Raw genomic sequence first — 13,525 nt, forward strand, 5'->3', positions numbered from 1 at the left:
CATATAGCATTGCTTTTATTAAACCTTCCTGACAATTTTTTTCCAGCCAGTTTCTGTTGAGACAATGCAATTTATTCAAGACATTATCTCTTTTGCAAAGTGTTTCTTATGCACCTATTATGAAAAGGGCAAAGATTGAACATGTGCTTATATTAATTACAATTAATAGAAGATAGGTTCAAGTGATTACTGTTAATGGACATAAAAATGTACATATTAAGAGCAGACCTTGGATCGGTAGTATATAGCACTACACAGTCCATATATTTAAAAGTTTCTATTAAATAAATTATTCAAATGGCATGTGTTGTTTGTATAAATTATATAAGTATATTCTTTGTAATTGCGGTAGTTCATTTTCATGATAACCAAAAATCATCAAAGGAAAAAACTGTCACAAAGGAAAGCATATTTTTAGAAGCAGCATCTGCAAAAGCTTTTATTTGATGAAAATTTCTTTTCAGCACTATATTAAGTATTGTCCAAGGAAAATACAAGAAATGTTATCATGCTATTTTGAAGAAGCATATGTACAGACTGCTAGTAGGTAGAACACAAACTATGTCCACACAAGAAAATGCTATCAGTTTATCAATATTGAAGAAAATGGTCACTCAACCTTCGATTTAACCTCCATTTCCCAACAGAAAATCCCTATTTTATTTTACAAATTTTCAAATGCCCATTTCACTTCCTTTATGTGGAAACAGCCAAAAATTGTAACCTTCCTTTCTGTATGAAAATGAACAACTTAAAATAATGCATCCTGTCAAGTAATTGCTGGTCCAGCTACAGAAGCTAGAGAAAAGTCACACACTTTTGTCTTTCTCACTGATAGTTTGGGTTACTTCTTGAAAGACTATCATCAATCATGTCTAGAGCAAGCTTCTAGTGTTTCCTTTGAAATAGTTGAAGCATCATCCTTATAAAATAGCCCTCTCCCTCTAGGGAGTGTATAGTAGTGTAATTGCCAGAAAAATCCAGAATCAAAATTCCACTGTCCCGGTAAAGCAATATAGCCACTTTTAGATGACAAATATGCCCTTCTTCTCACTATGATCTCTGCTCTTTGTCTCTGCATTTTCCTTCCTCTAGTGTGTTTCTGAAAAACAAAACAAAAAAAACCCTCAAAATCATTAAAAACATATATTAAGACAGTGCTTCATATGATCCACATGTGCAAATTATTTTATTATGAGTATGAAATAATTAGTCAATAAAACTTGGTATTGCTAAAACACAGATAAGATATAGAGATACCCATAGTTCTCCAGCATGAGAAAGTTCACTTTAAGAATAGGTACAGGCTAAAAGTTGTGCTTTCCATCTGAAAGGAAAGTTTGTAAACTAGAAGATATCACAGCAGAGAGGACATAACACTGAGAAAATTGAGAAAGAGGAAACATTCAAAGAATGACCAGAAGAATGAGACAATAAACTAAAGAACAGGATCTTAATTTGGAAAAAATTTATTGACATTATGCCTAAGTTATTGACATTAGGCATTGTAAGAAAACATTATTAGAGGAAGTAACATTAATAATACAGTTGATTAAGACTTTGATATATGAAAATCTGAACTTTGAACATGTACTAATACAGAGATTAATAGTATTGTGCAACTGGGAAAATGATCAAGATAATGATCACAATAATAATGATAAAACTTTTATAATACATCAAACATTGTGGTAGGCAATTTATAGACAATATTTTATGCAGTCCTCAAATAAATATTTAAGGCATACCATATTCCCTTTTGCAGAAATCAAGGCTACAATGGGTGGGTGACTTGCCCACCAGTCACTGGTGGTGCTAGTACTAGGAACACATTTGCCTAACAACAAAGCTAGTGTTCTTGTATCACTAAACAAACAACGAAGGCAGGGTTTCACTGTAGAATATGAGCTACAAAAAAAATATGCCATCAAAACTCAGACAATGAGATAAATGAGAGAATGAGAAAAAAGACCACGTTTTTAACAGTATCTGCGCAGGTATTTTCAGCATTTACATAGTAAGAAGAAATTTGAAGTTAATATGAGTGCCATGTATATACTATTTAAAATTTGTCAAGCAAAAAATCATGTTTATATAAATGGCATCTTGTTTCCATTTTATAAAGTTGATTTATTCATTTTTCATTAATAATTTTGTCAATTTGAAAAGTCTTAAAGGAATGGTTTTTTATAGCTACCTGGACTTCAAGAACACCAATTTAATTTTGCCATCAAAATTCTGGTACACAGAGTGAACAGATAAGTACTACTAATTTTGGAATGATGTCTTATCAGGTTTGCAAAAGATTATCATAATTTGTTATCATTACTGAATACATATTTTATATTTTTCTGAATTGTATTAAACATAACTCATTAAGGATAATCTATGTACATCAAAGGCAATCTTCATCAAACATATCAAATGCTGTCTGGAGATAAGCTCCCTTCTCTATTTCCCATCTGGGTTGGTGTTAGCAACGCAACTGTGCCCTGTGCTTCTTTTTCTCGCTTCGACCTTCCCAGAAGAAAATAAGCCCTGGGCACTGCTAATAGTAAAAATCACCTTTATGAGGCAGTCAAGTAATAAAACCAGCTTTGTTTAGTTTTGTTTTTTTTTCCCCCTATGCCTTTTGTAATTTCAACCCAGGAGGAAAGTGGCAAGAGAAGTGATAGAAAAATACAACAGAATGATCAGAGAAACATTCTCCATTCCCTTATATTCCCTTCAGAGCATCGTGAAATGCAGTGTCAGTTATTCCTACATCAAAACCATATCAATATATTCATACAGGCCTTTAGATGGTTTAGGATGGTTATTCATATTGACAATGTTCTCTGTTCAGGTACTGGTGCTTTCTCCCTGAGTTCTTGCATCTTCATGTTAACAGCAAGAGACCTTTGCATCTCTGACAATCTACAGTGAGCAGAATTAGCCTCCACTCTTGAAAAAAATAAAACAGAATGAATTTCTATGATCTACATTTTGTATTTCATCTTACATTATGAGTTTTGTCATTGAAAACACAGTATACGATAACTACCTATTGCCACTTGCATGCCAAATTAGATGGAGACTTCTCTCATTTTCCTGTTCGAAATTTTGGAATGATTAACTACTTCTTCCTAAAAATAATATTGAGAAGTTTTTGTAGGTTACTTATGTTGGGCATTGTGCTTTATATTATGAATCCTTAAAACAATTATAAAGGATAGAAACCTTTATTATTCCAATTTTACAGCTGAGGAAATGAAACTCAGAGAGAGAAAATCACTCTCCATGAAGTCTTGCCCAAGATCACAATGGTAGGGAATTGAAATTGGAAATAAAACTCTTTGTTACTAGGATGCACATTCTCATTCACTGTGCTCTTCTGCCTCTCATTTGAAACTTTCCTTCCCATTGATTTCTAGGACGTGTGTTGCTCATGGATCTTATCACACCTTTATGAAGCACTCTTTACCAATGGTTCCACTCCCTGTACCTGTCTATTAAAAGCTATGACTGCATTGTTATTACATCTCCTCTCTATTACACATCCAAGAGAACTGAGCTCACATTTCTATCAATAATCACTTATATTTCAATGACCTCTATATCTAGATATGCACTCACATCAGTCTTCAATTCCAAGATTAAATTCCTATTTTTCTATATCTTTTTGCTATTTCACATAGGCCTCTCAAATTTAACATGTCCAAATATGAGTTCATTTCATCCTCCAACCATCTCTTGAATTTCCTATGTCATTTATGAGATACCAACATCTGCCATTTTAATGTGGCATAATTGCACCCAGTCTTGAAACCTAAGAACTGTCTTAGATTTTCCCCTGTAGCTCATACACTTGTACTCCATTTTTCCATCTTATTTATGACCAAACTCACTTTACACTACCTTCCCGTGTCTCTTTATCCCATCCCTTTCTGTGAATTAACATAGTCTTCATAGCAGACCTCATTAATCTCATCTGGGCAACTAAAATTTTGTCCTATTTTTCCCCTTGTTTCCATTCTCAGTCCTCTTTAATATGCATTAAACTTCTGGAATTATGTATTTCAAACTAAAAGCTCATCCACTTAACTACTGCAGAACACTCAAACTCCTTAACAACTACAAGATAAATCTAAGTTCCTAGGTTCAGAGCATTTCTGGATCTCACCCTTTTTATTTATTAAACCTAAGTCTTTGTCTGCTGCTCCTGCTCTTGAATCTGATACACAGGTGCACATGGAATTGCTAGAAATTCTCCATGCTTTGAGTTCTGGCATACAATGTGGCATTGTCTATATTCCTTTTTGTCCTGTTCTTTACCCAGGTATTCATTCACTACAAATGACTATACTTGCACATGGTCATACCGCATTGTTATTCCTTCCTTTGTGATCATACACATACTACTGTTATATCATTTCTCAAAATAAATTGTAATGTTTTATTTATATTACTGGATATAAGCTCCTTCAGATCATAGATTGTAATTCATCTTCATTTAAACAGTGCCTGCAAATGCCATAATAGGGCAAAAAAAAAATATTTATTGGATGAAGTCTGAGAAATAGATGGATGAGAAATGTCATATGTTCTGGACTTTAATATACAGAAAGGAAGAAATTGAATCTGGTTCAGTTCCACTGTCACAAATAACTAAACGTATATTTTGTTTGCCACTCTTTAAAATAATACTTCGTTTAATAACATGACTTTTATAATTAGCATGTATATTTACTTAAAGTCATTGAAGAGAAAAAATATCTGCATATTTTTAGTTACTACAATTAAAAGATTTAAACTATTATTAAATAAAATAATCTATAAGAGCTTAACACAAATTTTAATACATAACAAGCTCTCAAAAAATGTTGTTTAGAGAGATCAATTGCCTAAAACAATACATTGAAAATTTTAATTTCTTAAAGTAGTCATTGAATTTAGAAATACTTCTTTTTAAGTAAAATGTGATCATATGCCTTACTTTAACAATTATATAACAAACTTAGATGAGATATAAAAGAAAGCATTAATCTTCAAACAGCCACCTCCTACATTACTCATTTAAAATGTACCAATGTAGCACCTGAAGTAACTTGAATAACCTTATGTATGATCCCCTAACCATTGAGTCAAACTGAGTATAGAGAATCTTAATCATTAAAGTGGACGTATTTTCCACCATCAGATGACACTTTCAAATATAATTTGATGAATTATATCAAAAAGAACAAAAAACATGTTTAAGATATTCCATAAAGGCAATCTCTTTCAAGTCTTGTTGAAATAACAAAATGGTAGGCCTTTGTTTGTTATCTAATGAATACTAAATAAAATACTGTCAAACGTTTCTAAGATGAAGCAAGGGCGGTTATTAATGGTGCACAAAAGTATACTAAATGAATATTCAGTAGTTTTACAAAAACCGATTGGATTTTCAATTGCATTTAAAATGGCTATTCGAATCAATAGCCTATTATTTCTGTTGACATAGCCTATTTCATAACTATGGAATATAATAATTAAAAGTGCTGTTGTCAATAGACTAGAGGTTAATTGCAAAAACAGCCAGAATGCCAATGTTGGCTGGGTAACATTCAAAACTAAGTCAAGTGTGATGGAACGTTTGTGTATCTATAAGGAATGTTTCAAAATTAAACTTGCATTCAGTTGAAGGTTACTGTAAAAACCTTCCACAAATACTATGGACAAATACTAAATCACATCTAGGAAGCTATCAGCAGCTAATAATTTAAAAATGTAAAAGCTCAAAATTCAATAAATATTGCTTTTATTTTAAATATGGCTATGTGAATTTTCAGTATTTCCCAATGTACACTATTGTTAGGTAACATGGTCTTCTACAGATTCCTTGTTATTCTCAACACCTCATATTATTTATATAAACCTTTATATAAATTGGCTAAGTCTTGGTTTACCTGGGATTTATTTAGAAACACGTATTTACAAAAACTAGAAAGAGGAAACTATGAAAATGAAAAAAGCAGCATAATATAATCACATGATTATTTTATTGAATTTTTATGAGTATAATCGGGTTCTTAGCTTTATACTTACTGAAATTTGAAGTACAAAAATAATGCATTAAGATAAAATAATGCGGCAGCACATAAATAAATAAATATATAAATATTCTTTCTCTTCTTCAATTCTATATGTTCTCAAATGTAACAAATATCAAAGTTTGGTATATATCATTCCATATATGACTCTCTATGCATGTAAACAGTTGAAACTAAATGCACATATTCTCCTACAAACACTATTAAAATGTACACATAAGTCTACTATTACACTTAGTACTTGTTTTATTTTGTGAGTTTTTAAAATAATCTCTTTTTGATTTTGAGTATGATTGACATACCAAAAGTTGTACGTATTTAATGTACATACTTTAATGAACATGAGGTATATACCTGTGAAACCATAAGCAATGCCATAAACATAACAATCACCTATAAATGTTTTCTACCTTCTTTTTGTTGTTGTTGTAAAAACATTTAACATAAGCACTACCCTATTAACAAATCTTAATGCATGCAATACAGTACTTTTGATTATAGGCACTATGTTGTATTGTAGATTTCTAGGACTTACTCATTTTGTGACTGAAACTTTGTACCCTTTGATCAACGTCTCCCCAATTCTCCTTGCCCAGAGGTCCTGGTAATGGCCTCCCCTCAGCCATTCTACTGTTTTGTGAGGTTGACTTTTAGAATACACAATTTTTATGAGTGTACATAACTAGATAAAGCACATACTGAGCCATAAAACAAGCTTTAACATATTTAAAAGTATTAAAATCATACAGAATAATTGTTCTGACCAAATGGAATTCAACATTTGGAAATTAAAACATATGATTATGAGTAACTCCCGGGTCAAATTAGACACCACAGTGGAACTTGTTAAATGTTTAAAACTAAATTATAAGAAAATACAAAATATCAAAGTTTCTGAGATCAGAAGAAGCAGTGCATTGAGGAATTTAAACCTGCAAATATTGCTATTAAAAAGAAAGGGGACCAGGTATGGTGGTGCACACCTGTTATTCCAGCACTTTGGAAAACTTAAGCAGGGGGATCACTTGAGCCCAGGAGTTCAATAACAGCCTGGGTAACAGAGTGAGACCCCATCTATCTCTCCAAAAATGAAAATAAATTAGTCATGCATGTTGGCTTCTGTCTGTAGTCCCAGCTAGTTGGAAAACTGAGGCAGGAGGATCACTTGAACACAGGAGTTCTAGGTTGCAGTGTACTATGATTATGCCACTGCACTACAGCCTGGGTGACAGAGTGAGACCATTTCTCTTAAAAAAAAAATGTAAAAAAGGATATAGAATTATATTTGCGTATAGAGAAAGTAAGGATATAATTTTTAATAAAGTTTGATTTTATTGGGAAAGATAGAGTATACATATAATTAGCTATATATTAGAAGAAATACATCATCTAAGACTAGATATTTAAATGTAATAATAAAAATTTAACACAATATTTCTATTACATTGTGTTACGTATTCTTAAATAAAATAGAAAAGCCAGAACCCATAAAGGAAAATACTAATAAACTTGAGTTCCTACAAATTCAAAGCATCTCAATGACAAACTGTACCGTAAACAGCATTAAAAGACAAACTACAAATTATGAGAAAAATTTGCAACTTTTATGTCATTCAAAATACAAATCTTTAATATACATAGAAAGTTTTTGAATTAATTTGAGAATATTAATAAAGTAATTCAATTCTAAAAAGAAAGAAAATCGGGAGATAGAAAAGTTGTTTAGTTTTATTTGTAATCGGGTAAATGCCACTTAAAAAATAATATACCACTTTTTAAATCCATAATATTGGGAACAAATTTTAAAAATTTATAACATCGTGTTAGCAAGGGTATAAGGGGCTTCTTTTTGCACATTTTTTGCATAATTGGAGTGTTAAGATTCTACAGTGACATTTGAAGTATAATAAATTTGAGAGCAAGAGCAAGGAGAACTAGCTTGTGAATACTTAGAAAATAAAAACCTCTGATTTGTAATACTGGACAGTCAAGAATAAAGGCAGGCACAGAAAACATGGAGAAGCAGAAACGCAATCATATCAGGAGTAGGTCAAACTGCACCTCAATAGGAGCTGTTTAAAAATAATAATAAAATCTATGGACCTTTCATGCTGGAGAAAATTGTTTCAACTTTCCCAGCAGGGTACTAAAACTACTAGTTGCAGTGCACAAGAATCTCATGGTTTCCCAGGGCCTGCAATTCACTTCCCCTACAGGGAAATGGCCACTAAGCATTTTCTTCTTATTGGGAAGAGTAAAGTATAGCTGAATCTGTCTGGCTCCGTGGCCTGAAAGACTGCATCAAAATCCCTTCTTGCTACCCTAGGTTGAAGCGTTTCTTCATCTAAAAAATGTGGATATTACCTATGATGTGAGGATTAAATAAAAGAGCAGTGAATGTGAACAGCACGGTGCTTGAAATAGTGGAAATGTGCAGCAAAAGTTAATCCTCCTTCTTTCCTACTTCCTGGGAAAATCAAAGAATCAGGGATGCTGTATTTGAGTAAGTAAATTAGCCAACCCTTTGACTCCATGTTAACTGATAGGATCATTCGAGGAATTGTCAGAAAAGAAACAGTTTTTTTAAAAGTTCTCAAATTGAATTGAATCAAGTGAGTTAAAAAATAAAGTCAACAACTGCTTGGTGTTTGCAGCCTTAACTAAATGACTCTTCAGGTTTATTCTCCTTATTTCATCCTTATGTACAGTGGCAAAAACATTGTAGTTATGGTTTGAAAAACTTCGTTCAAGTCCCAAGTGTTTATTAGACAAATCAGCTAACATCTCTCACTCATGATCTATTTAATGAGAAAGAAGCAGTAAGAGCCACTTCACCATAAATAAGAATCAAAATAATAATTGTCTATAAAAATCTTTCTTTTGGCCAAATACAAATATCCTTTTCTTGGTTTGGTTTCCACCAGAAACACTGAGACAGTAAATTTAGAGCAGGTAGGTTTTGAGTTACACAAATTTAAAACACTAGGAGATGAAACAAGTGAAAGAGAGGAAGGAGAAAGGAGTGTGGCAGATTAGAGATGGCCACACAGTTTTCAGCCCCTAAGATTGAGAGGTTACCCCTTCAATTGAGCATGATGCCCTGGTAAAAGGAGATGGGGTCATGATTTCTCTGACAAATAGAATATGGCAGAGGGGCACCATGCCAATTTCTAGGTCAAAGCCTTAAGAGACTGGCAGCTTCACCTTCTGTCTCTTGAAATACTTAACATCAGGGCAGTAAACAGCCATGTATGAAGTCCAATTAGCTGTTAGAGAGACCAAGTGGGAAGGTCCTAATAGTTCATGGGGAAGGAGATCCAGCTGGGCTCAGTTTTCCAGATGTCCTCACAGAGGCACTAGGAATGTGAACAAAATCAGCAAAATTATTGTGAATCCTCAATATCATCGCAGCCACCAGCTGAATACCACTGAGTGTCCCCAGTTGATGTGATATGTTTCTGAAGAAATGTACAGCTGGGCTTTGCCCAAAAGTGTAATTTATAAAAATAGAAAAATTCAGTAAAATGGTGGTGAAGCCACTAATACTTGGAGTAGTTTGTTAGATGTCAATAAATATTCCAAAAAAAAAAAAAAAAAAAAAGCAAATAAAAAGAGGATATCATCAAGCTAGCTATCACTGTGAGTGACTGAAACTTAATCCTATATGAAAAATTTGGGAAATTATGTCAAACTTAAAGTTATGCTACTTGAAGGGTGAGAGAGCTGGAATACTTACACGTCAACTTACTGTTTGATGACTGCTGAACAATGGTTGTCAATTCTCTAGCACATCTGACTTGGTGAATCCCAAGAGGTACAGCACAGCATATGCATCTGCCACCATTCTATACAAATGTATAGGTCTTCCTTTGCCTTCCTTCTGCTAACATACTCTACACTGATTCTGATTCTAGGGCTTTTATTTCACCAAAAAGTGTTTTCAAAAATCTGAAAACAGTTATGTGTTTTGAAGAAATTAAATAAAAATTTGTTTGAATTTTTATTTATTTAAATCCATGCTTTTATTTTGTCTTTCTAGTCTTATCCTTACATTTTTTTTTTTTTTTAAATCATCTTGTATAAACCCTAAAACAAAGTGTTGAAATCATCACTGAAATGGAAAAGGCCATACATGTTTGCATTTGCAAATGTTGGCTCCCTTTCTTACTACTTTGAATTTGGGAACAATAGAAGCCAGTGGATGTATTTACAAATATCTACCAACTGAAAAAAAGCATTTTAAACTTTTGATTGTCTGTTTATTTTTATGTTGCTGCTTTTTCTTTGTCTAGGTTAATGATTAGGGTCTGGAAACAGACTTGCTGAATTTGAATCCGTGCTCAGCTACTTACTTACTAATTCTGTGCTCTGGGGAAACTACTTAACATTTCTGTGCCTCAGAAATCTTTCATTATCAGTACAAAGAAGGAAACTAATAATGTTTTACTTCTGAAAGGATTGGTGTGAGTAAGAATCAATTATTAAATATAAATCATTTGGAATAGTGCCTGGCCTAGGTATGTATACAGGTCCTTAATAAATGGTAAAACATTATTATTTTTAAATTATAACATAAAATATAGAAATGACAAAAAGATCTAATTTAGCAAAGGACTATCAAGGGGGCTAAGTACATTTAATTCCTGGTTGTGTCTTTATACCAATATAAAGCTGTTTATGGAATCATAGCTTACTCAAAGCAGAACATTCTCTAAGCTTTATTATTCTACAACTTGAACAGAGCAGTCATGAGCAAGAAGTATTGAACAGAGAAAGCCTTAGGGTAGGCATTTATTGTTCATTTTGATGCCATTCGCAGACTCTTTCTAAGTCAAAGAACGATGTGCCCAAATTCCAATCCGTAATCTTACTCATTTTTCATAACTAAAAAGCATGCCTTTTAGTCCTTCAGATTGAAAATTGGCAAAGATAGAAGCATACAAGCAGTTTTACAGTTTAATGAGTTTAAGCAAAATCTTTTTATAGCCCAGATTCTCTAATACAAATCAAAATTGCAATTCAAGCTTGAATAAAAAAAGAAAGAAAAAGTCTGAAAGAATACTAAAGAAAAAAAAACATGGAAATGATATTCTAACTTTTACTGTTCTGATCCCTTTCCTATGATATGCTGTAATTAATAACTGGTGTTCTCTGATTTCCTGTTGCTATTTCTGGTTTACTCTCTTCCCTGCTGGTTACTTTCACTATGAAATGGTTTGCATCTAAAGTCAGAGTTACAAAATAATATGAATTAGATCACTTAGTCTTAAATGGTTGATTGACTGTTTTCCATAGCATAGAGCATCATGCCTAAAAACCTGGTCAGTCTCTAGTCTTATCTTGATCTTAACTCTTTATCTGGCTCAAGAATAGTCCTGAATATGGATCAAACAGTCTCTAGTTATTATGATTCTCCTAAAGTCTGCTAGAACTGATCATGGGGTCAAATCTTGGTTTTATTCTTTCTGTTCAGAACACCAACCACACTTCCTAATTGTTAGATGCTGTATTTTTCTGACTCTCTCCTTTTCCTGGCTCAAGGCACATTAATTGTTGAAGTTGTATGATGTTGTCATAAGGGTTTGTTTTACTATCTTCTCTAGTGAGTGTTTGAAATTTTCTGTAATATGTTAAACAATGTACTAGATTATTACTGTCTTTATATTTTACTGGAAGCTTTATCCAAACCTGTTTCTGCTATTTTTTTTTAACATATCAGAACAAGTTTTTAATTGGAAACTTTTGAGCATATAACACCTAAAAGAGCTACTCACTCATCCCATTCTCTGGTAAACAAACATGTTGGGGGCAAGGATAACAATTTCTTCTTCAATGTGAACACTTATTAATTAATAATGAATCCCTAAAATGGTTTATCATAACTAAGTATTCCTCAATGAATTCATTGTAAGGTGTCTTTCTACTACTCTGGGACATGAGAGCTCACACCGAGCCTTTCGGCACTGAGTTTGCGATGCTTTTTAAAGATGTGTCTAAACTCAGTCAAAACCTGATGTTTCTTCCCATGTTTTTTGCTTCCCACTTCTTTACTTCTCCATGCTTTCTTTTAACATGGACTTGGGAAGCTGAAACAGCTTTCAAAGTAAGGGAGTCATAGTTATATAAGATTTAGATTCTACAGTGAAATCATAAGGTGGAGTCAGAATTATTGCCCTTTATAATATCTTAATGTTGCAACATCAGTTTAAGTGATAATAAAGCCTTGCATAGTAAAGTCTTTAAATAAGCATTAGATTATATTTTAATCACATAAACAAAAAGGGAGGACCTAGAAAAGAAATAATAGTAGGATAAAAAGTTCAAGATTTGTAAAATTGCCATTATTAACCATATTCTTTCATCTCTCTGAATTTGATTTTACTTGGCCTCACACACAAATAACAAAGGTCTTCTCTTTCTTCATCCTTGCCTCCCTCCTTCCCTTTCTCTTATTTATTGTTGAATATGAAGAAGGAGCAGAGAGACTGGTGTATTTGAGTCAATATAAGTAAATTTATGACACAGATTTACTGTATTACTTTTCTTCTTTCTGGTTGAAAAATAAAATATTTTTAACAAGTTCAGAAACTATGCAGGTGCAGCCTCCCTTCCTCTCCACTTGCAATGTAAAACACAACAGAGCCATGTAACATCAACTCATCTTTTCTTGACCTGAACCATTTCTTTGAGACAATCACTCTCAATTTACCAAGGGCATGAAAGGTTCTTAATGTTCTGGAAACTTGCATTTAATTAAAAATTTATCAAAGTAAGAACTCCTAGTATTTACTTTAAAAATGACCATATTGGCTACAAATGACAGAGACTTGTTTAACATATGTAATAAAGAGAAATACATTGGTTCTCTTGTTTGGTAGGATCTCATGGTAGCTACAAGATCTAAATAAGTGCTGCAAGTTCCAGAGCCTCAAGACTGGAACCAGGATCTAGTCAGCTACCAAAGGTTTCAGATACACATCTCTTAGCATGGCAGAAATAGAGTTTCTTTATCCAATGGGTCTTGCTTGAGTCTGAGGCCTACCTCTAGAGCATTCATTATTTTCCAGAGAATGAGATATTGCAAGTGTCTGAATCTAAAACACACATCTATACATATAGTCAGAGGGCTGGATCTCTGATTAGAAGAGAGAAAATGGGATTTAAAAATGCGCTTAATAGTCAAATGCAATAGCTACCTTGTGATCCTTGGGACAGTCATTAGAATGTGACATCTGCTTTGTTGTGGCAAAATAATTTTTTTAAAGTGTCTATAATGTATATTATAAACACATGCACAAGTTAGTCTCTAAATAGTCAAAATATTTGCATTTTCAGAAAAAAATGCCATATTTTGCTTCAGTGCCAATATGATGAGCTAAATATCCTTAAATAGTTACTTAGTACTGCATACATCTGGAATTTTAAACCGTAATACTGATAAAGGATAGGGA

The 13,525-nt window shown here is 32.8% G+C and overlaps 1 long non-coding RNA gene across 2 annotated transcripts in view; it reads right to left on the bottom strand.

The window, feature by feature from the left end:
- Positions 1-1,004: 1,004 nt before the first annotated feature.
- LOC126932926 (uncharacterized) overlaps positions 1,005-13,525 on the bottom strand; it is a 58,016-nt gene continuing 45,495 nt past the window's right edge. The window contains exons 2-4 of one of the 2 annotated variants that reach the window (XR_007718372.1): positions 3,044-3,121; positions 2,792-2,943; positions 1,005-1,102 (exon numbers count right to left, since the gene is read on the bottom strand). This is a non-coding gene — a long non-coding RNA (uncharacterized LOC126932926). Of the gene's footprint in view, positions 1,103-2,791; positions 2,944-3,043; positions 3,126-13,525 lie in introns of both variants that reach the window. The other variant, XR_007718371.1, reaches the window with a different exon arrangement.

This window comes from Macaca thibetana, chromosome 12, assembly GCF_024542745.1.
Source record: "Macaca thibetana thibetana isolate TM-01 chromosome 12, ASM2454274v1, whole genome shotgun sequence".
Lineage (NCBI taxonomy): Eukaryota > Metazoa > Chordata > Mammalia > Primates > Cercopithecidae > Macaca > Macaca thibetana.